General features: G+C 48.2%; 1 protein-coding gene across 1 annotated transcript in view; it reads right to left on the bottom strand.

Annotated features, from left to right (window-relative positions):
* MOGAT2 (monoacylglycerol O-acyltransferase 2) overlaps positions 1 to 22,080 on the bottom strand; it is a 61,642-nt gene that overhangs the window by 23,058 nt on the left and 16,504 nt on the right. The gene's annotated exons all lie outside the window — the stretch shown is intronic.

Here is a 22,080-nt window from a genome sequence, read left to right as displayed (position 1 = left end):
ACAAACCATGCTGAAATGCAAGGAGAGCAATCACATTTATATTATTTCCGTGCAGGGTAAATACAGGCTGTTCTTGCATGCAGCTCAAGTGTCCTTGGCCATGCTTCCCCTGGACTGGTCACACCCTTAGCAGGCAGCCCATGGCTGCTCTCTACCACCATAGCATTGGCACCCTATGCCCCCCTCTATTGTGACATCAGGCATCATATTACTGGTAGCAGGGAGCACCAGAGCACAGGTTCTCAAAGTCGGTCCTCAGGAACCCACACAGGGCATGTTTTCCAGGTCTCCTCACAGAATCCCAAGTGAGATAATTAGCTCCACCTGCGGATTTTTTGTGTCCGTCAGTAATGAGCGCACCTGTGGGGTGACCTGGAAAACGTGAACTTTGTGGGCCGAGTTTGAGAACCAGTGGTGTAGATAACGGCCTGTTGGTTTTCAAGCCACCCACGCTGAGTGGTTCCTGCCTGCATGAAAGATTCTCAATGTAGCTGTCCGTCTTGGGGATTCTGGCCATTGCTGATAGTGTCATCGCTGCTGTGGCTGATTCACCTTCCGCGTGTTATTAGCCGACGCCCTTATCACCGTGTTATTGCCCAGCTAATCCTCACACTCACATTGTACTACTGTATTATTACTTGTTATGTACATTTTATGGTTGCAGTAATCTCAGACACCTTATCTCTGTCAAGGGCAGATTCCTTTCCCCTCCTTACTGACCTGTCCATTACATGGACGTATAATAAACATCCAAGGGGCTTTCCCCTCGTTTCAGATGTGTGCGGGTCTATGCCAGTCATTTCCTATAAGCCGGACATTGGTTTCCTGAGTTACCCATGGCAGACCTTGCTGGGACTCTCAGCCGTGGAGATAGATAAAGGGCCTTATTCAGATTGTCTCGCTAAGCAGCGTACATTCACTGCTTAACGAGCCGGGAAACCGCCGCCCGCTGGACGCCCACCCCCCTACGCAGAGCGAAAGACCGCATTTGCAGGCGAATGGATGTGTTCCGTTACAATAGCAACCAACCAGCTCCTAACTGTTATTTTTATTTATTTTTTTAAGTATTTTTTTTCAATTTTCAAGAATAAATAACAGACAAAAATAACAGCACATTTACATGTAGTAAGAAAACATACCACTTGGATTACAGATAAGAGTTAACATACATTTCTAATCACATGTCCCGTCGGGAAGTCAGTGAGTATTTGGTTAGTTCCGTCTCCGCTGTGGTTAGTGAAGTATCAGGTGTCATTGGTCAGCCAGCTGACCTCTGATAAAGTTACAGTTCTCTTCGTCCGATATGTAAGCGGATCTCTTCCCTTGGGTACATGCGTATACTCTTGTGTAGCCTTATGGTACAATAATACTATCTAAACTTTAACTGTAATAAAATTATCAACAGGGGTGAGGGGAGGGGGGGGGGGGGGGGGGGCTAGTGTAGAGAATGCGTTACCCAGGGTTGAATTATCTGCTATGCTTTGGCATGTTAGGGTGTCTCTTATTATTGCTCAAGCGTCTTGTTGAGCGAAGCTGCGTATTCCTCTGCAGTTTCTATGTTTGATTAGCCAGAATGATGGTGGGGCGTTCATTGTCTAGTTAGGCTAGAGCCATGTGTAAGTCTAGTGTTTCTAGGATTTTGCTCTGAGTGGCCAAAGGTTTAGACCGGATATATGGTTCCCACTTTCTCAGGAAGGATGATGAGATGGAGTGTGAGGAGTGAATGGAATTGTATCTGTCGAATGACATGTAACCATTCAACATTTCCTCCACTTCCGAGATGTTGGGTTTGTGGTTGTTGATCCAGGACTTTAGGATCACCTTTTTCGCCACTGTGAACAAAATCGTCAAAAATGGTATGAGGTGGCTTTTGTCTGCCTCTAAGTGCCATGCATCAAAATTAAGGAATAGTATCGGTACTTGGAGTAAGCTAAGTTTCAGAGACAAGGTGTTATCCAGATAATATAAGATTTTGAACCAGAACTTTTTTATGTTCCCGCAGGTCCAGAAATTGTGGATAAAGGATGCCGAGTGGTACCCACATTTCAAGCATCTTCCTGTCTCCGCGGGATCAAAGTAGCTGCGTTGTTTCTGTGATAAGAATGCTCTATGAATGAATTTGTAGTGTGTTTCTTGCATATTAGCCGACTGGAGAGTTTTCATCGATATTTCGTAATATTTGTATATGTCATCTATTTGTATTTGTGGGATGTCATGTCTCCATGAGGTTATTGTTTTTTCCTGGAGTTCTAATAAAGCTTTTTTCTGTAATTCTGAGTATATGAGTTTTGTTTTAAAGGTGTCTTTCTGTAGTCTCGATATCCATGAGTGAAGTAAAGAGTGGGCAGAGGCTATTATGTTTTGAATGGGGAGTGACGAGGCAAAATGTTGTAGTTGGATGATCGGGAATAGGGCGTTGCTGGGCAGACCATATTTCTCCTGAAGATGGGAGAATGGGAGGGTTTTGCCCCCTGGGTCAAAAACTTGGGATATCAGTTTTAGGCCTTTATTTTCTATTCTGTTGAAGATAGGGCTATTTACCCCTGGTTGGAATAATGGGTTGCCGCATATGGGGATCCACTCTGTCGCTTTTGGGTCTAGATCGGTTTTGGAGCAAACAGTGTGCCAGGCTTTGTGTATATCTTGGAACAATGGGTTCTTATAGATTTGGGTTGGAATTTACTTTTCTGTTAGATGGAGTAGGGCTTTGGGTGAGTATGGGTATAGAATGGCTTTGTCTAATTCATATAAGGAAAATTGGTCTGCTTCCTGTAACCACCCAACTGCAAAGCGGGCTAGGAGTGAGCAGGAGTAGTTTAGTATATCCGGGAGGCCCAGGCCTCCATTGGATTTAGACAATTTCAGCTTTTCTGCCGAAATCCTCGGTTTTTTTCCATTCCATATAAATTTGGAACAGGCCTGTGTCAACTTTTTAATGTCTACTGGCAGGATTCTAGTTGGAAGCATTTGCATGGGGTACATCAGTCTGGGAAAAATAACTGATTTTACCACCTCTATTCTACCCAGGAGGGAGAGTGGCAGGGAGGTCCAGTCCTGAAGAGTTCTCATAATTTTTTCTATAGTTGGGGGGAAATTTTTTTTGTACAGGTCATTTATTTTACTAGGGATTTGAATGCCGAGGTATTTTATGTGGGACTTTTGAATCTTGATTGAGTGTAAGGTGTCTGTGGGTGCAAAGCAGGGGGGTGGGCCTGTCAGGGGTAGTAACTCGGATTTTTCTATATTGACCTTATACCCCGAAAAGCTGCCAAAATTCTGAAGCATCTTGAATATCAATGGAATGGCGTGCTGTGGATGCGACAAGAATAAAAGCATGTCATCCGCGAATAATGATACACGGAGATCTACTTGGCGGATTTTAATTCCTTGGAATTCAGGGGATTCTCTCAGAGATATAGCAAGTGGTTCAAGGGCTATTGCAAATAGCAATGGGGAGAGAGGGCATCCTTGTCTTGTCCCCCTCAGGATGGGGAATGGTTCTGACAGCTCGCCATTGCATACGATCCTGGAAGATGCACCCTCATACATCGTTGAGATTAAGGCTATAAAGGCTTCTGGGAATGCAAAGCATCTCAAAGTATGGTGCAGATGGTCCCAGTGTACCATGTCGAAGGCCTTCTCCGCATCCAGGGATAGGATTGCCTTCGGGTCCCGCGACATGGCACACTGGGACGCCTGAACTGCTGCCAGCACACGTCTGATGTTAACCACTGAATTTCGGCCCATAACAAAGCCCGTTTGATCTATATGAATCAGCTTGGGGAGGATTATTTTGAGTCTTTCGGCCATTATTTTCATTAGTAATTTGTAATCTATGTTTAATAGTGAGATTGGCCTATATGAGCTTGGTAGGGACAGGTCTCTGCCTGGTTTTGGGAGCACTCTGAGAGTGGCCGCGTTGAAGTGACTGGGTATAGTATTAGAGGAAAGAATGGAATTGAATGCTTTGGTGAGTGTTGGAATAAGTTTTGCCAACAGTAATTTATAGTATTCTGGAGTTAGGCCATCTGGGCCAGGTGCCTTTCCTAGTTTAAGATTGGAGAGGGCCCAAGCTACTTCTTGTTGTGTGATGGGTTGGGTGAGGTGTTGTGAGTCTATTTCAGTAAGTTTGGGTGTGTTAAGGCCGTCCCAGAATTTAATCGAATTTTCTTGGTTGGATTTGGGTTTGGAGTATAATTCAGTGTAGTAGTCACAGAGCACTTTAGCTGTTTGGGAAGTGGATGTCGATAGGGTGTTGTCTGCTTTGCGCAGGGGTCTTATTGTTGCCGGGGCTCTTTGTCCCTGGAGGAGGGAGGAAAGGAGTTTGCTAGATTTATTCCCAAACCTATGAAATCTGGCCCGCTTAGTGTGTGTGTAAATCGACTCTGATTTCTCTATCAGACTTTCATAAGTCCCCTTCTCTTTCAAATAAGTGGCCCTAGAGGCTGGAGAGGGGGTCACCCTGAAGTCCCTGAAGGCATCTCCCAATCTTATTTGGGCTTGTAAAAATTCCCTTTTCACTGTTCTCTTTAGATATGCCATCTGAGAGATTATTTCTCCTCTGATCGTGGCTTTTGAGGCCTGCCAGAACAGCAGGGGGTCAACCCTCTCCGTCTCTGCATTATTTGTAGAGTAGTTTTCCCAAGCTGATTTGACTGCATTTCTCAAATGGACAGATGAGGCCAGTGTGTGTGGGCATCTCCATGTTTTGATAGTGTAATTTGTCCTGTTAAAGTGAATTTTCATGTGTACTACTGCATGGTCCGAGATTACTATGGGGGAAATTTCTGTGTATTCTATTTTGGGTAGCAGGTAGTGTGAAAGGAGTATGTAGTCTATTCGTGACATTCTGCCTGTGGATGCAGATAGGCATGTAAAATTTTGATCAGTGGGATGGAGCACCCTCCATGCATCCAACAATTGCAGTTGTTCACAAAATTTAGGTATGCCAAATTTCGGAAGTTTTCTCGCATTAGTGGAGTGGGCCTGTCTATCTAATATATTTGAGGAAACGAGGTTCATATCTCCACAGATAATGAGTGGGGCATGTAGGTGAGGGGTCAGAATCTTTATCAAATGCCTGAGGAAAGGGTTAGAATATTGGTTGGGGGCATAAACATTCATGCATACAAATTCCTGCTGTTCATACTTCATACTGCACAACACAAATCTACCCTGGGGATCAGATATGACTTTAGTTACTTCTATGTCAATATTACTTTTAACCAGTATTACCACTCCCCTCGCCTTCGAGGTATACGAGGAAGATGCAAGCAGCTTCCACTTTAACATATTAAGTTTCAGTACTTCCTTGGGCAGTAGATGTGTTTCTTGAATACACACCAGATCAATATGTAGTTTATTTAAATGAACGAGCATTCTTTTTCTTTTAATTGGGAGTTGATCCCTCCCACATTCCAGCTCGCTATATTAAGAGCCATAACATATATTTTACATTTTTATCAATGAGTAAAGCAGTTTGAATAAAAATATACGGCAGTAAAGCTGTCATTAGGTGAACACACTCTCCGCTGAGGGGGGGGTGAAATGGGATAGGAGGGGTGGGGGGACATGGGTATAGGGAGAAAAACAAAATTAAATCTATAACTAGCCATATTTGCGTGCTTCCGTGGAAGAAAGGGTGAGATGGGCCCATCTCACCTCGCAAGAATTTCTTGTAGGCTCCTTCGCCTACCAGCTCACTTAATAGAGTTAGCTGAGAATATGTCTCTTAGAAAGTAATACTTATACGACCTTATCTCGCCAAAAGTCCCCACCTCATGCAGGGATCGATTTGAAATGAGTGTCTCTTCAGTAGGTCCTCTGGCCTTATGATGGTGTAGTAGAAGAGGCTGGATTCCAGGTTAAGGGTGGATTGTCTTTACTTCAGATAATCCCATTCAGGTAGTGACCACTCGTGGAGTTTCGTCTGTGCCTCATTCACAATCTGACATGTGATTGCTGTGCTGATCTGAGGAGTGTTCTTCCATCAGGTATCTTTCCGCGTCTTTAGCTGACATGAAGTCTTTATAGTCGGCTCCATCGTAGATCCTGAGTTTTGCAGGATACATTAATGCAAACTTGCGCTCCAATTTAATTAGATGTGAGCACACTGGCGAAAATTCCTTTCTTTGTCTAGTAAGTTCCGCAGTGTAGTCCTGAAAAATAAGTATGCGGTGACCCTCCCAGGTGAGGTCTCTGTGCCTGCGGGACATTGTCCAGATTAATTCCTTATGCAGGAAATTAAGTGTTTTAAATATGACCGTTCTGGGCCTTGCGCCCTCTTGTGGACGCAGCGGTCCCAACCTGTGGGCGCGCTCAATTACCATGTCAGAACACTTGTCCTGGATATTGAGTAATTCAGGGAGCTTGTTTTTAATAAACTGAAAAAGATCATTCCCTTTCAGTGATTCTGGGAGTCCCACTATTTTCAGGTTCAGCCTCCTAGATCTATTTTCCAAGTCTTGGACTTTGTTATACAAGTATAGTAAGTCCCTTGAATGCTGCTTGACCGTGGGTTTCAATTCTGCCACATCTTGAAAACATTCCCCCACTCTAAACTCTGTCTCCCCCACCCGCTGTTGCAGCTGAGCTAGCTGCTTATTGATATTATTAGTCTGCTCTTGCAGCAAGGGGGCTATTGCTGCCCTGATGGCGCTGACCATGTCGCCATATGTGACTGGGTCTTCTGCGCGTAATGGTACCTTGCTTTCCGGGGTTGGGGGGGGCAGGTAGAGGGTCTTCCGTCCCGATGTCTGGTGCTGGGGAGGCGGCAGATTTGGATTGCTGCTGTGCTGGGGATAGCTTCGTGCTCGATGCCCGCGTGTGGTCTGCGGTCGCCGCCATCTTGGATGTGGCAGGCGCTGCCGGTTTCGTTTTCGTTGCACGGTTTCTTGTGCCGGGCATCTCTGCTGCGGATCTATCCATGCGAGCCTGGGTGTTACCGGATGCCGGGGGATCGATGGCGGTGGTTTCTGGAGGCTTTAGTAGCCGTGAGATATGTTTGTGAGCTGGTCTGGCAGCGGAGCTCTCTTTCAGGCTGCTTCACATGCCGCTACCGGAACCGGAAGTCCCCTAACTGTTATTTTTAAAACACAGCCTGGTAGAAGATGATTGGATGGTCATTTATATTTTTCCACTTTATCACTGTCCAGGGCTTAGTACTAGGGCAGTGGTTCCCAAACTGGGCCTTATTCTGGTTGGTGCGGTTCTGTCCGTGCACGGTCGGACGGCTGATGTTTGGTGTTTGCGCATGTGCAGAGGCGTATCTGCGCATGTGCGAATGCCGCGCACGTCCGAATACGGCGTGAATTCCGTACAGAAAACAATCGGTTGGAACACTCCGAACAGGGGGTGGAGAGGGGCGTGAAGGGCTGTTTGGGCTCATTACCATATGCATATGCCCCGCGTTTCATGGGCGTTCCCATGAAAACGCTGGGCGTACGTATGGTAATGCGGCCGTGATGCACGTGTGGGGGGCGGACATATGACATAGCCGGATGCCAGCCCATATCCCTGCTTTCGCACGGAGAAATGCCCGAGTGGTCTGGAGCATTCGGTGCTGCCTGACCACGCGGTCCTGCATTCGATGGTCTGCGACCATAGGAGGATGGGGGAGGTTCCCACAGATGGAGGAGGTGCTCACATGAAAAATCCAATCGCGGTCCGTTCGGACGGCGTCTTACCGCATTCGGGCGGTGTGAGCGATCTGTACAATAGGTGGGGCTAAGAACACTTTGTTCATGCCCGAAATATGCATCCGTCCGATTCAACCAGAATAAGGGCCTATAAGTGGAATAAATCTTCCTATAACTCGGACTGTAATTTTTGATCTTTACCTGCAGCCGTAGGGCTCCCTGGTGCCCCTCCCTGGTACCTGACATATGTTACACAGAGTGGTTTGGTTTAACTCTTCTAGATTAGACTTATGGATTACATAGAACAATCTAATTTCAGTCCTTATGGTTCACAGGGGTTGGGATCATTTGGTCTATTGCATTATGGTCGAAAGTCATTAGGTCGAATCCATTAGGTCGACATGCTAAAAGGTCGACATAATTCTAGGTCGACATGGGAAAAGGTCGACATGATTCTAGGTCGAAAGGTCATTAGTTCGACAGGTCATTAGTTCGACAAGGTCATTAGTTCGACATTGTCTATGTCGACATTCACAAGGTCGACATGGGGTTTTTCACTGTTTTTTTACCTGAATGTCAACACAGTCGACATGGACACAGTTTAAAGTGCACTGCATCCCCTCGCATCGCTCGCTGCGCTCGCGATGCGTCGGGCACGGTGCCTCGCTACGCTCGGCACACTATTTTATTCTCCCACCACGCCCTAGTGGATGGTAGGGCATGAAATACCGCCTGTCGGCACATGTTGGCTCAAAAAACAGTGAAAAACTCCATGTCGACCTTGTGAATGTCGACATAGACAATGTCGAACTAATGACCTTGTCGAACTAATGACCTGTCGAACTAATGACCTTTCGAACTAGAATCATGTCGACCTTTTCCCATGTCGACCTAGAGTCATGTCGACCTTTTAGCATGTCGACCTAATGGATTCGACCTAATGACTGTCGACCATAATGCAGTAGACCAAATAACCGCATCCCGGTTCACAGATGGGACAGGTTTCCATGACAATCTCAGCGACCTTACTAAAAATAGAATTGAGATTTACTAAGGTGTCTAAGATGATTTAGGGGGATTTAGAGTAATATGAAAGCGGGGTCAGCCTTGTTCATCCGTGAGGGGCTTGTAGTGCGTGTTCCTGGAGGCACTAATGAAACAGTCGCCGTGATCCTGCGCATTCTCTAGAAACATATGGTATAATGGGGTAATTCGGACCTGATGGCTGCTGATCGAATGTGTAGGTAGATACTGCCCCGCTATAGTGAGGTCTTGCCTTGCAAATGAATGTGCACTCTGTGGGAACAGATGTGTACGGGTAGTGAGGAATTCACAGCCAAGGGAAAATGACCAAAATCATTCGTTAGATGCTCACCATAAATGATGTTTCCACTGGGAATCAGTCATCGCAAACTAGCCAGGTACTTACTCAGCGGCTGCAATGAAATCAGGCATATTTGGCCTGGAGCTGATGTCACACACCTCCCCTAAAACACTCAGACACGCCTGCATTTTCCCTGACAATCCTAGCGGTTTTCTGGCGTGTCCGCATTTTCCCTGACACTCCTAGAGGTTTTGAGGCATGCTTGCCTTTTCCCTGACACTCCTAGCGGTTTTGTGGCATGCTTGCCTTTTCCCTGACACTCCTAGAGGTTTTTTGGCATGCCTGCGTTTTCGTTAACTCTCCTAATGGTTTTCCGGCATGCTTGAGTTTTGACTGACACTCCTAGCGGTTTTCTGGCAAGCCTGCGTTTTCCTGAAATTCATAGCAGTTTAGGCACGCTTGCCTTTTACCTGACACTCCTAGCTGGTTTCTGGCATGCTTGCCTTTTACCTGACACTCCTAGTGGTTTTCTGGCACGCCTGCATTTTTCCTGACACTCCTAGTGGTTTTCTGACACGCCTGCATTTTCCCTGACACTCCTATATGTTTTCTGGCATGCCTGCATTTTTCCTGACACTCCTAGAGCTTTTCTAGCACGCCTGCATTTTCCATGACATGCCTAGCGGTTTTCTGACACTCCTACCGATTTTCTGGCACACCTGCATTTTCTCTGATACTCCTAGTGGTTTTCTGGCATGCCTGCATTTTCTCTGACACTCCTAGCAGTTTTCTGGCACACCTGCGTTTTTTCTGACACTCCTAGTGGTTTTCTGGCACACCTGCATTTTCCCTGACACTCCTAGTGGTTTTCTGGGACACCTGCATTTTCTTTGACACTCCTAGTGGTTTTCTGGCACAGCTGCATTTTCCCTGACACTCCTAGTAGTTTTCTGGCATACCTGCGTTTTCCCTGACACTCCTACCGGTTTTCTGGCACGCCTGCATTTGTCCTGACACTCCTAGTGGTTTTCTGGCATACCTGCGTTTTCCTGACACTCCTAGTGGTTTTCTAGCACGCCTGCATTTTCCATGACACGGCTAGCGGTTTTCTGGCACTCCTAGCAGTTTTCTGGCACACCTGCATTTTCTCTGACACTCCTAGTGGTTTTCTGGCATGCCTGCATTTTCTCTGACACTCCCAGCAGTTTTCTGGCACACCTGCGTTTTTTCTGACACTCCTAGTGGTTTTCTGGCACACCTGCATTTTCCATGACACGCCTAGCGGTTTTCTGGCACCCCTAGCAGTTTTCTGGCACACCTGAATTTTCTCTGACACTCCTAGTGGTTTTCTGGCATGCCTGCATTTTCTCTGACACTCCTAGCAGTTTTCTGGCACACCTGCGTTTTTTCTGACACTCCTAGTGGTTTTCTGGCACACCTGCATTTTCCCTGACACTCCTAGTGGTTTTCACCTACGTTTTTTTCTGACACTACTAGTGGTTTTCTGGCACGCCTGCATTTTTCCTGACACTCCTAGTGGTTTTCTGGCACACCTGCATTTTTCCTGACACTCCTAGTGGTTTTCTGGCACACCTACGTTTTTCCTGACACTCCTAGTGGTTTTCTAGCACGCCTGCATTTTCCATGACACGCCTAGTGGTTTTCTGGCACTCCTAGCAGTTTTCTGGCACACCTGCATTTTCTCTGACACTCCTAGTGATTTTCTGGCATGCCTGCATTTTCTCTGACACTCCTAGTGGTTTTCTGTCACACCTGCATTTTCTCTGACACTCCTAGTGGTTTTCTGGCATGCCTGCATTTTCTCTGACACTCCTAGCGGTTTTCTGGCACACCTGCGTTTTTTCTGACACTCCTAGTGGTTTTCTGGCACACCTGCATTTTCCCTGACACTCCTAGTGGTTTTCTGGCACGCCTGCATTTTTCCTGACACTCCTAGTGGTTTTCTGGCACGCCTGCATTTTTCCTGACACTCCTAGTGGTTTTCTGGCACACCTGCATTTTCCCTGACACTCCTAGTGGTTTTCTGGCACACCTGCATTTTCCCTGACACTCCTAGTGGTTTTCTGGGACACCTGCATTTTCCTTGACACTCCTAGTGGTTTTCTGGCACAGCTGCATTTTCCCTGACACTCCTAGTAGTTTTCTGGCATACCTGCGTTTTCCCTGACACTCCTACCGGTTTTCTGGCACGCCTGCATTTGTCCTGACACTCCTAGTGGTTTTCTGGCATACCTGCGTTTTCCTGACACTCCTAGTGGTTTTCTAGCACGCCTGCATTTTCCATGACACGGCTAGCGGTTTTCTGGCACTCCTAGCAGTTTTCTGGCACACCTGCATTTTCTCTGACACTCCTAGTGGTTTTCTGGCATGCCTGCATTTTCTCTGACACTCCCAGCAGTTTTCTGGCACACCTGCGTTTTTTCTGACACTCCTAGTGGTTTTCTGGCACACCTGCATTTTCCATGACACGCCTAGCGGTTTTCTGGCACCCCTAGCAGTTTTCTGGCACACCTGCATTTTCTCTGACACTCCTAGTGGTTTTCTGGCATGCCTGCATTTTCTCTGACACTCCTAGCAGTTTTCTGGCACACCTGCGTTTTTTCTGACACTCCTAGTGGTTTTCTGGCACACCTGCATTTTCCCTGACACTCCTAGTGGTTTTCACCTACGTTTTTTTCTGACACTACTAGTGGTTTTCTGGCACGCCTGCATTTTTCCTGACACTCCTAGTGGTTTTCTGGCACACCTGCATTTTTCCTGACACTCCTAGTGGTTTTCTGGCACACCTACGTTTTTCCTGACACTCCTAGTGGTTTTCTAGCACGTCTGCATTTTCCATGACACGCCTAGTGGTTTTCTGGCACTCCTAGCAGTTTTCTGGCACACCTGCATTTTCTCTGACACTCCTAGTGGTTTTCTGGCATACCTGCGTTTTCCCTGACACTCCTACCGGTTTTCTGGCACGCCTGCATTTGTCCTGACACTCCTAGTGGTTTTCTGGCACTCCTAGCAGTTTTCTGGCACACCTGCATTTTCTCTGACACTCCTAGTGGTTTTCTGGCATGCCTGCATTTTCTCTGACACTCCTAGTGGTTTTCTGGCACACCTGCGTTTTTTCTGACACTCCTAGTGGTTTTCTGGCACACCTGCATTTTCCCTGACACTCCTAGTGGTTTTCTGGCACGCCTGCATTTTTCCTGACACTCCTACCCTGTTTCCCTGATAATAAGACCTACCCCAATAATAAGCCCTACCCTTATTTCTGGACAACGGTCCAAAATAAGCCCTACCCCGAAAATAAGCCCTAGCTTAATCCCCATTTTGCCCAGTCCCTGTGCTAAACTCCCAGCTCATCTAAACCCCCCCACCCACCCGCATGAAATGGATGCTGCTGCTACGGTAGCAGCCCTGGTACCGCTGAAGCCTCTGCTCGCATCAGCGGTCCCAGGGATGCATTGTGCATGTAACGTCAATGCGCACCTCAAGGACTGAGTGGCGTCTGTTCACAGACGGGAGGGGAGTGACTGAGCGGCGGCGGAGGAAAGGCTGAGTGGCTGAAAAATGCAGAAGGAAAGGAAATCAGCAGTTGTGCTTAAAGTATGAGGAGATTGAGGGGCATGATGTAGCTAAAAGAAGGACTGAGGAGCTAAAATAAGCCCTACCCCAAAAATAAGCCCTTTGGTGTTTTTGGACTGAAAAAAAAAATAAGACAGTGTCTTATTATCGGGGAAACACGGTAGTGGTTTTCTGGCACACCTGCATTTTCCCTGACACTCCTAGTAGTTTTCTGGCATACCTGCGTTTTCCCTGACACTCCTACCGGTTTTCTGGCACGCCTGCATTTGTCCTGACACTCCTAGTGGTTTTCTGGCATGCCTGCATTTTCTCTGACACTCCCAGCAGTTTTCTGGCACACCTGCGTTTTTTCTGACACTCCTAGTGGTTTTCTGGCACACCTGCATTTTCCATGACACGCCTAGCGGTTTTCTGGCACTCCTAGCAGTTTTCTGGCACACCTGCATTTTCTCTGACACTCCTAGTGGTTTTCTGGCATGCCTGCATTTTCTCTGACACTCCTAGCAGTTTTCTGGCACACCTGCGTTTTTTCTGACACTCCTAGTGGTTTTCTGGCACACCTGCATTTTCCCTGACACTCCTAGTGGTTTTCACCTACGTTTTTTCTGACACTACTAGTGGTTTTCTGGCACGCCTGCGTTTTTCCTGACACTCCTAGTGGTTTTCTGGCACACCTGCATTTTTCCTGACACTCCTAGTGGTTTTCTGGCACACCTACGTTTTTCCTGACACTCCTAGTGGTTTTCTAGCACGCCTGCATTTTCCATGACACGCCTAGCGGTTTTCTGGCACTCCTAGCAGTTTTCTGTCACACCTGCATTTTCTCTGACACTCCTAGTGGTTTTCTGGCACACCTGCATTTTCTCTGACACTCCTAGTGGTTTTCTGGCATGCCTGCATTTTCTCTGACACTCCTAGCGGTTTTCTGGCACACCTGTGTTTTTTCTGACACTCCTAGAGGTTTTCTGGCACGCCTGCATTTTCCCTGACACTCCTAGCGGTTTTCTGGCACACCTGCGTTTTTTTTGACACTCCTAGTGGTTTTCTGGCACGCCTGCATTTTCCCTGACACTCCTAGTGGTTTTCTGGCATGCCTGCATTTTCTCTGACACTCCTAGTGGTTTACTGGCACACCTGCATTTTCCCTGACACTCCTAGTGGTTTTCTGGCACACCTGCATTTTCCCTGACACTCCTAGTGGTTTTCTGGCACACCTGCATTTTCCCTGACACTCCTAGTGGTTTTCTGGCACACTTACATTTTCCCTGACACTCCTAGAGGTTTCTGGCACACTTTTCTTAGCACTCCCATTAAACAGCCGGTTACCACCACCACGCGCCTACTTCCTGTCAATCACCTTGCTAACGGCTAGTGAAGGAAAAAAATAGTCACACGGACTTATGTGAAGGCAAAGTTTAGTCAGGGCGCATTGATGGACGTGAGAGCCGCTCGAAGTTCTGCAAACGCATAACTGCGCCTGTTGTCAGACTGGTCTTTTGCATCAGGAATAGGGCTGCACCCAGTGCATGAAGCTGCAGGGAGTTAGTCGGGTACCCAACGCAGAACATGCAATCACTGCTGGCACCGGCTGTTGGGCATCCTGATTTAATGCAGATGGAGGTGAGTGGAAGTGAACAGACGGAATCGTTCCAAAAAGGAAAAATGAATAATTGGGGAAATCTCTTATTAGTTCCTATAAACTCTACAACAATAAGACATTGGTAGATTTGCAGAGAGGACCATAGGGCCACCTAGTGGCAGTATTTGATATTGCGGAATATCAAACATGTAGAAATTAGTCCAGGTTATTTAGGGTAATGGTGGTTATGTGCTCGTGTATTGGGGCTGCTGGTGGAACTATGCAGGTAGATAGAAGGAAAGGACCCATCTACTGCTCCACAAAGAGCGGGTATGTATATGCTTCCATAAGTACAAAACTCTTACTTATTATATGTGTATTATACAGCAGCACATTACTCAGTCATTCTTGCTGCATTCGACACTATGGATCACCCTCTCCTACTGCATAACCTCCAGACTATTGTTCTCTATAACACTGTTCTGGCTTAGTTCCCTTCTTACCACGCAAACTGATCCTTTTCGGTGTATGCCTCCGGCTCCACCTCACATCTTCATCCTGTTGGGTCCCCCAGGGCTCTGTCTAGTGCAATCACTGCGGCATTGGAGAGTGTAGCAGGAGCTTTCTGCCGTATCAGTCCAGGGGTGCTGCCCTGTCTGCATGTAAGTCCAGGGGTGCTGCCCTGTCTGCATGTAAGTCCTGGGGTGCTGCCCTGTATGTTGTATTAGTCCAGGGGTGCTGCCATGTCTGCATATAAGTCCTGGGGTGCTGCCCTGTATGTTGTATTAGTCCAGGGGTGCTGCCATGTCTGCATATAAGTCCTGGGGTGCTGCCCTGTATGTCTTATTAGTCCAGGTGTGCTGCCCTGTCTGCATATAAGTCCTAGGGTGCTGCCCTGTATGTCTTAAAAGTTCAGCAGTGCCCTGACTACACGTCCCAGCGGGCCCATTACTGCCCTGCATGCTGGGACTTGTGGTGCCATAGGGAAACAAGGTTTTGTGGGAGACCGCACAAGGTTATGTCCGCCACCTGTGTGTGTGTGGGGGGGGGGGGGGGGGGGGGGGAAGGCACCTTGCAGGCGACAGCTGAGGAATAAAATGAAGACCTAATTTATTGCATGCTTGTTAGCTGTCATCCGCCCCAATGTACTGTAGGCGGTAAAGTTCTTAAGGTGGCTGCCAGATGGCAGTGCCAATGTAACTTACTGATGGAACCATTACTTTATGTACATTGTGCTACAGTGCCAGGTGGGCAGCCTAAAGCCAAAGTCTCCTTCACACGCCACAAGCATTAGATCCTACATGCTGGTTGTATAACCTGCGTTACATGCACATGGGCAGTATGACTGGTGAGTCCCTGAGCGTCCATACACGTGTGTATAGCAGCATTACATACACATGGGCAGTATGACTGGCGAGTCCCTGAGCACCCATACACGTGTGTATAACAGCATTACATGCACATGGGCAGTATGACTGGCGAGTCCCTGAGCGCCCATACACGTGTGTATAGCAGCATTACATGCACATGGGCAGTATGACTGGCGAGTCCCTGAGCGCCCATACACGTGTGTATAACAGCATTACATGCACATGGGCAGTATGACTGGCGAGTCCCTGAGCGCCCATACACGTGTGTATAGCAGCATTACATGCACATGGGCAGTATGACTGGCGAGTCCCTGAGCGCCCATACACGTGTGTATAGCAGCATTACATGCACATGGGCAGTATGACTGGCGAGTCCCTGAGCGCCCATACACGTGTGTATAGCAGCATTACATGCACATGGGCAGTATGACTGGTGAGTCCCTGAGCGCCCATACACGTGTGTATAGCAGCATTACATGCACATGGGCAGTATGCCTGGCGAGTCCCTGAGCGCCCATACACGTGTGTACAGCAGCATTACATGCACATGGGCAGTATGACTGGCGAGTCCCTGAGCACCCATACACGTGTGTACAGCAGCATTACATGCACATGGGCAGTATGACTGGCGAGTCCCTGAGCGCCCATACACGTGTGTATAGCAGCATTACATGCACATGGGCAGTATGACTGGCGAGTCCCTGAGCGCCCATACACGTGTGTATAGCAGCATTACATGCACATGGGCAGTATGACTGGCGAGTCCCTGAGCGCCCATACACGTGTGTATAGCAGCATTACATGCACATGGGCAGTATGACTGGCGAGTCCCTGAGTGCCCATACACGTGTGTATAACAGCATTACATGCACATCGGCAGTATGCCTGAGGAGTCCCTGAGCGCCCATACACGTGTGTATAGCAGCATTACATGCACATGGGCAGTATGACTGGTGATTCCCTGAGCGCCCATACACGTGTGTATAGCAGCATTACATGCACATGGGCAGTATGACTGGCGAGTCCCTGAGCGCCCATACACGTGTGTATAGCAGCATTACATGCACATGGGCAGTATGACTGGCGAGTCCCTGAGCGCCCATACACGTGTGTATAGCAGCATTACATGCACATGGGCAGTATGACTGGTGAGTCCCTGAGCGCCCATACACGTGTGTATAGCAGCATTACATGCACATGGGCAGTATGACCGGCGAGTCCCTGAGCGCCCATACACGTGTGTATAGCAGCATTACATGCACATGGGCAGTATGACCGGCGAGTCCCTGAGCGCCCATACACGTGTGTATAGCAGCATTACATGCACATGGGCAGTATGACTGGCGAGTCCCTGAGCGCCCATACACGTGTGTATAGCAGCATTACATGCACATGGGCAGTATCACTGGCGATTCCCTGAGCACCCATACACGTGTGCATAACAGCATTACATGCACATGGGCAGTATGACTGGCGAGTCCCTGAGCGCCCATACACGTGTGTATTGCAGCATTACATGCACATGGGCAGTATGACTGGCGAGTCCCTGAGCGCCCATACACGTGTGTATAACAGCATTACATGCACATGGGCAGTATGACTGGCGAGTCCCTAAACGCCCATACACGTGTGTATAGCAGCATTACATGCATATGGACGGTATGACTGGCGAGTCCCTGAGCGCCCATACACGCGTGTATAACAGCATTACATGCACATGGGCAGTATGACTGGTGAGTCCCTGAGCGCCCATACACATGTGTATAGCAGCATTACATGCACATGGGCAGTATGACTGGTGAGTCCCTGAGCGCCCATACACGTGTGTATAGCAGCATTACATGCACATGGGCGGTATGACTGGGGAGTCCCTGAGCGCCCATATACGTGTGTATAGCAGCATTACATGCACATGGGCAGTATGACTGGCGAGTCCCTGAGCGCCCATACACGTGTGTTTAGCAGCATTATATGCACATGGGCAGTATGACTGGTGAGTCCCTGAGCACCCAAACATGTGTGCATAACAGCATTACATGCACATGGGCAGTATGACTGGCGAGTCCCTGAGCGCCCATACACGCGTGTATAACAGCATTACATGCACATGGGCAGTATGACTGGTGAGTCCCTGAGCGCCCATACACGTGTGTATAGCAGCATTACATGCACATGGGCAGTATGACTGGTGAGTCCCTGAGCACCCATACACGTGTGCATAACAGCATTACATGCACATGGGCAGTATGACTGGCGAGTCCCTGAGCGCCCATACACGCGTGTATAACAGCATTACATGCACATGGGCAGTATGACTGGTGAGTCCCTGAGCGCCCATACACGTGTGTATAGCAGCATTACATGCACATGGGCAGTATGACTGGTGAGTCCCTGAGCGCCCATTCACGTGTGTTTAGCAGCATTACATGTACATGGGCAGTATGACTGGCAAGTCCCTGAGCACCCATACACGTGTGTTTAGCAGCATTACATGCACATGGGCAGTATGACTGGTGAGTCCCTGAGCGCCCATACACGTGTGTATAGCAGCATTACATGCACATGGGCAGTATGACTGGTGAGTCCCTGAGCACCCATACACGTGTGCATAACAGCATTACATGCACATGGGCAGTATGACTGGCGAGTCCCTGAGCGCCCATACACGCGTGTATAACAGCATTACATGCACATGGGCAGTATGACTGGTGAGTCCCTGAGCGCCCATACACGTGTGTATAGCAGCATTACACGCACATGGGCAGTATGACTGGTGAGTCCCTGAGCGCCCATACACGTGTGTTTAGCAGCATTACATGTACATGGGCAGTATGACTGGCAAGTCCCTGAGCACCCATACACGTGTGTTTAGCAGCATTACATGCACATGGGCAGTATGACTGGTGAGTCCCTGAGCGCCCATATACGTGTGTATAGCAGCATTACATGTACATGGGCAGTATGACTGGCGAGTCCCTGAGCGCCCATACACGTGTGCATAACAGCATTACATGTACATGGGCAGTATGACTGGCGAGTCCCTGAGCGCCCATATACGTGTGTATAACAGCATTACATGCACATGGGCGGTATGACTGGCGAGTCCCTGAGCGCCCATACACGTGTGTATAGCAGCATTACATGCACATGGGCAGTATGACTGGCGAGTCCCTGAGCGCCCATACACGTGTGTATAACAGCAATACATGCACATGGGCAGTATGACTGGCGAGTCCCTGAGCGCCCATACACGTGTGTTTAGCAGCATTACATGCACATGGGCAGTATGACTGGCGAGTCCCTGAGCGCCCATACACGTGTGTATAGCAGCATTACATGCACATGGGCAGTATGACTGGCGAGTCCCTGAGCGCCCATACACGTGTGTATAGCAGCATTACATGTACATGGGCAGTATGACTGGCGAGTCCCTGAGCGCCCATACACGTGTGTTTAGCAGCATTACATGCACATGGGCAGTATGACTGGTGGGTCCCTGAGCGCCCATACACGTGTGTATAACAGCAGTACATTCACATGGGCAGTATGACTGGTGAGTCCCTGAGCGCCCATACACGTGTGCATAACAGCATTACATGTACATGGGCAATATGACTGGCGAGTCCCTGAGCACCCATACACGTGTGTTTAGCAGCATTACATGCACATGGGCTGTATGACTGGCGAGTCCCTGAGCGCCCATACACGTGTGTATAGCAGCATTACATGCACATGGGCAGTATGACTGGTGAGTCCCTGAGCGCCCATACATGTGTGTTTAGCAGCATTACATGCACATGGGCAGTATGACTGGCGAGTCCCTGAGCGCCCATACACGTGTGTATAACAGCAATACATGCACATGGGCAGTATGACTGGCGAGTCCCTGAGCGCCCATACACGTGTGTATAGCAGCATTACATGCACATGGGCAGTATGACTGGGGAGTCCCTGAGCGCCCATACACGTGTGTATAGCAGCATTACAAGGGGAGCTACTTGTGTATTAGCCTAGTGCACCTGGAACCTTTAATCAGGCCCGGTGCTTATCCTATGTGCAAATGCCCATGTACACATAGGGCTAGATTCAAATGCTTTTCACAATGGAGCTAATTAAATGTAGCTCTGTTCGGTTGCATATGGCTTCTGGCACCGTCATTTCAGTTCGCACCCTCTGGGCTGGTGAGCTGACATGCATGAAAAGTCTCACATAAGTGTGCAAATAGGACTTTTTGCGTCCCACCCATTAGTTTAGTCGTTTTTAGCCACTGTACGCACCTAAACCCAACCTTAATGGGCACCATATGCCTCATAAAATCAGCCATTTCAATGGGAGATCAGGTGCGATTAACCATTTGAATACAGCACCTAGAATGTTTCAGTTGATTGTGTCCAATTTGAAGGCGACTCCCCGGCCATCCTTGGTGGTTTCTGGACATGCAATGTATCCACAATCTGTCATACAATCCGTCATACAATCCATCTGCTGCATGATTGTATGATTGAAGCTTAATTTAACTAGGGGGCTGGCCGACTAGGATCAAAAGGATATGATACCAAAAGTCCATTTATTTATTTAATTAACAGGTTGCCAGGAACTATCAATCTGCTCACAGCTGCTGTGTGATGCCCCGAATGCAGCAGGGAGACGGTCATTAGATCTACACCAACTAGGTCGACAGGCAGCAAGGTCGACATGGCTTTAGGTCGACATGTGTCTAGGTTGACATGGGTCTAGGTCGACAGATCATTAGGTCGACACAAGCATTAGGTTGACATGGGCTAGGTCGACAGTCAAAAGGTGGACATGGGGTTTTTCACTGTTGTTTGAGCCGACATGTGCCGACAGGCGGTATTTCATGCCCTACCATCCACTACGGCATGGTGGGAGAATACAATAGTGCCAGAAGCACATGAGGATGCGGTGCACTTCAAACTGTGTCCATGTCGACTGTGTCGACATTCAGTAAAAAAAAACCCAGTGAAAAACCCCATGTCAACCTTTTGACTGTCGACCTTGCGCATTTTGACCTAATGCTTGTGTCGACCTAATGTCCTGTCGACCTAGACCCATGTCAACCTTGACCCATGTCCACCTTGCTGTCTGTCGACCTAGTGGTGTCGACCTAATGCTTGTCGACCTAGTTGGTGTAAACCCACACCCATGCAGCAATCCTCTGAAAACTGTTTTCAGAGTAGTGACAGAATTGTGCAAAATGACGTCCACCGCTCTCTTCAGCCGCCCGCCTGTCTGTGGCTCCCAGCATCTTCACTGCCACGGGCCGCCCGGAAGCTCCACCCCTCTTCTGTGCTAGTCAGGGAGGGATTGTCACATGACTCTGGTTGTATGAGCCATCTAAAGACAAATTGTATGTGCTTAAAATCTCACGGGCCAGAATTGTATGCTTGTGTGCACACAATCGGCATACAATCCATCATACAATCCATTGAGATTGTATGATTGGGTGCAATGTCTTTCTGATGAACATGGCCATAACTGACTCTGCAGTTTGGAAGCAGCCCACTAGATGGCAGTGTACACAATGCAATTAATTAACCTGGACATGACATTAATTGTGTACAAAGCTTTCTGTGCAGTACTCACTTAACATCTTGTACTGTACTGTACATGCATTTTTTACAGTGCCGGCAAAACCTTATACAGTTCATTCTGCTTACTATTAACAGAACAAAGATAAGATATATATCCCAATTTATTAAACTATCCCCGGTCTTCTCTGTAGAATATTCTAACAATACAGTCATCTCTGGCTAGAGTTGCCACCTCAGACATTATCGATTCCTGGAGATTCCCCCGGAAAAGTGGCGGGTATGCTCCCGGAAAAGTGGGCGTGGCTTTGTAAAAATGGTCACGACCTCTTCAGAAAAGTGGGTGTGGCCTCTAATACAGACATGTATTGAAGTCCCTATTGTTACATTTAATAACACATTTACCCTACTGACAACTTCTACACAGAGAACCTCATACATTCACCCTGACACCAGTGACAACAACTTCACAGCAACCTCCCCCACCCCCTCACTTCTCTAACATGCATATCTGCCCCAAACACTGGCTGTCCACACACACACAAATCCCCCCTCCACACTGGCCTCACCATTTCCTCAGCGGACAGCACAGATGGCTCTGCCCAGGGACTGATACACAGTAGCAGCCGGCTTATCTCTCCTCTGAGACTCAGTTTGGGAGGAAGCACTGCTGCAGTATCCTAAGCTGTTAGCTGCACATTGCTCCTCCGTCCTCTCCTCTCCAGCGGCCCAGTTTAAATATTTCTGGAGGAAGAGGGAGTTGTGGGGCAGGCAGTCACTCACAGGTGCTGGAGACGCACTGTGCATGCCCTGTGGCCTTTCTGGCACCCGGAGCTCACACTCCACTGGAACCACCCTCCCTATGCCTCTGACAGTGTGCACACTCAGTTGGGAGGCTGTGGAGGCTTTCAAAGTCACCTGGATTCCGGGAGAATCCCAGAATCCGGGAGACTGCAAAAATGCCCTGGAGGGTTGCCACCAATTCAGGAAGAATCCAGGAAATCCTGGAAAGGTGTCAAACCTA

The sequence above is a fragment of the Crinia signifera genome, chromosome 2 (assembly GCF_055691185.1).
Source record: "Crinia signifera chromosome 2, ASM5569118v1, whole genome shotgun sequence".
Taxonomy (NCBI): domain Eukaryota; kingdom Metazoa; phylum Chordata; class Amphibia; order Anura; family Myobatrachidae; genus Crinia; species Crinia signifera.
The sequence above is the reverse complement of the archived record's forward strand: the minus strand, read 5'-3'. Positions and strand labels throughout refer to the sequence as shown.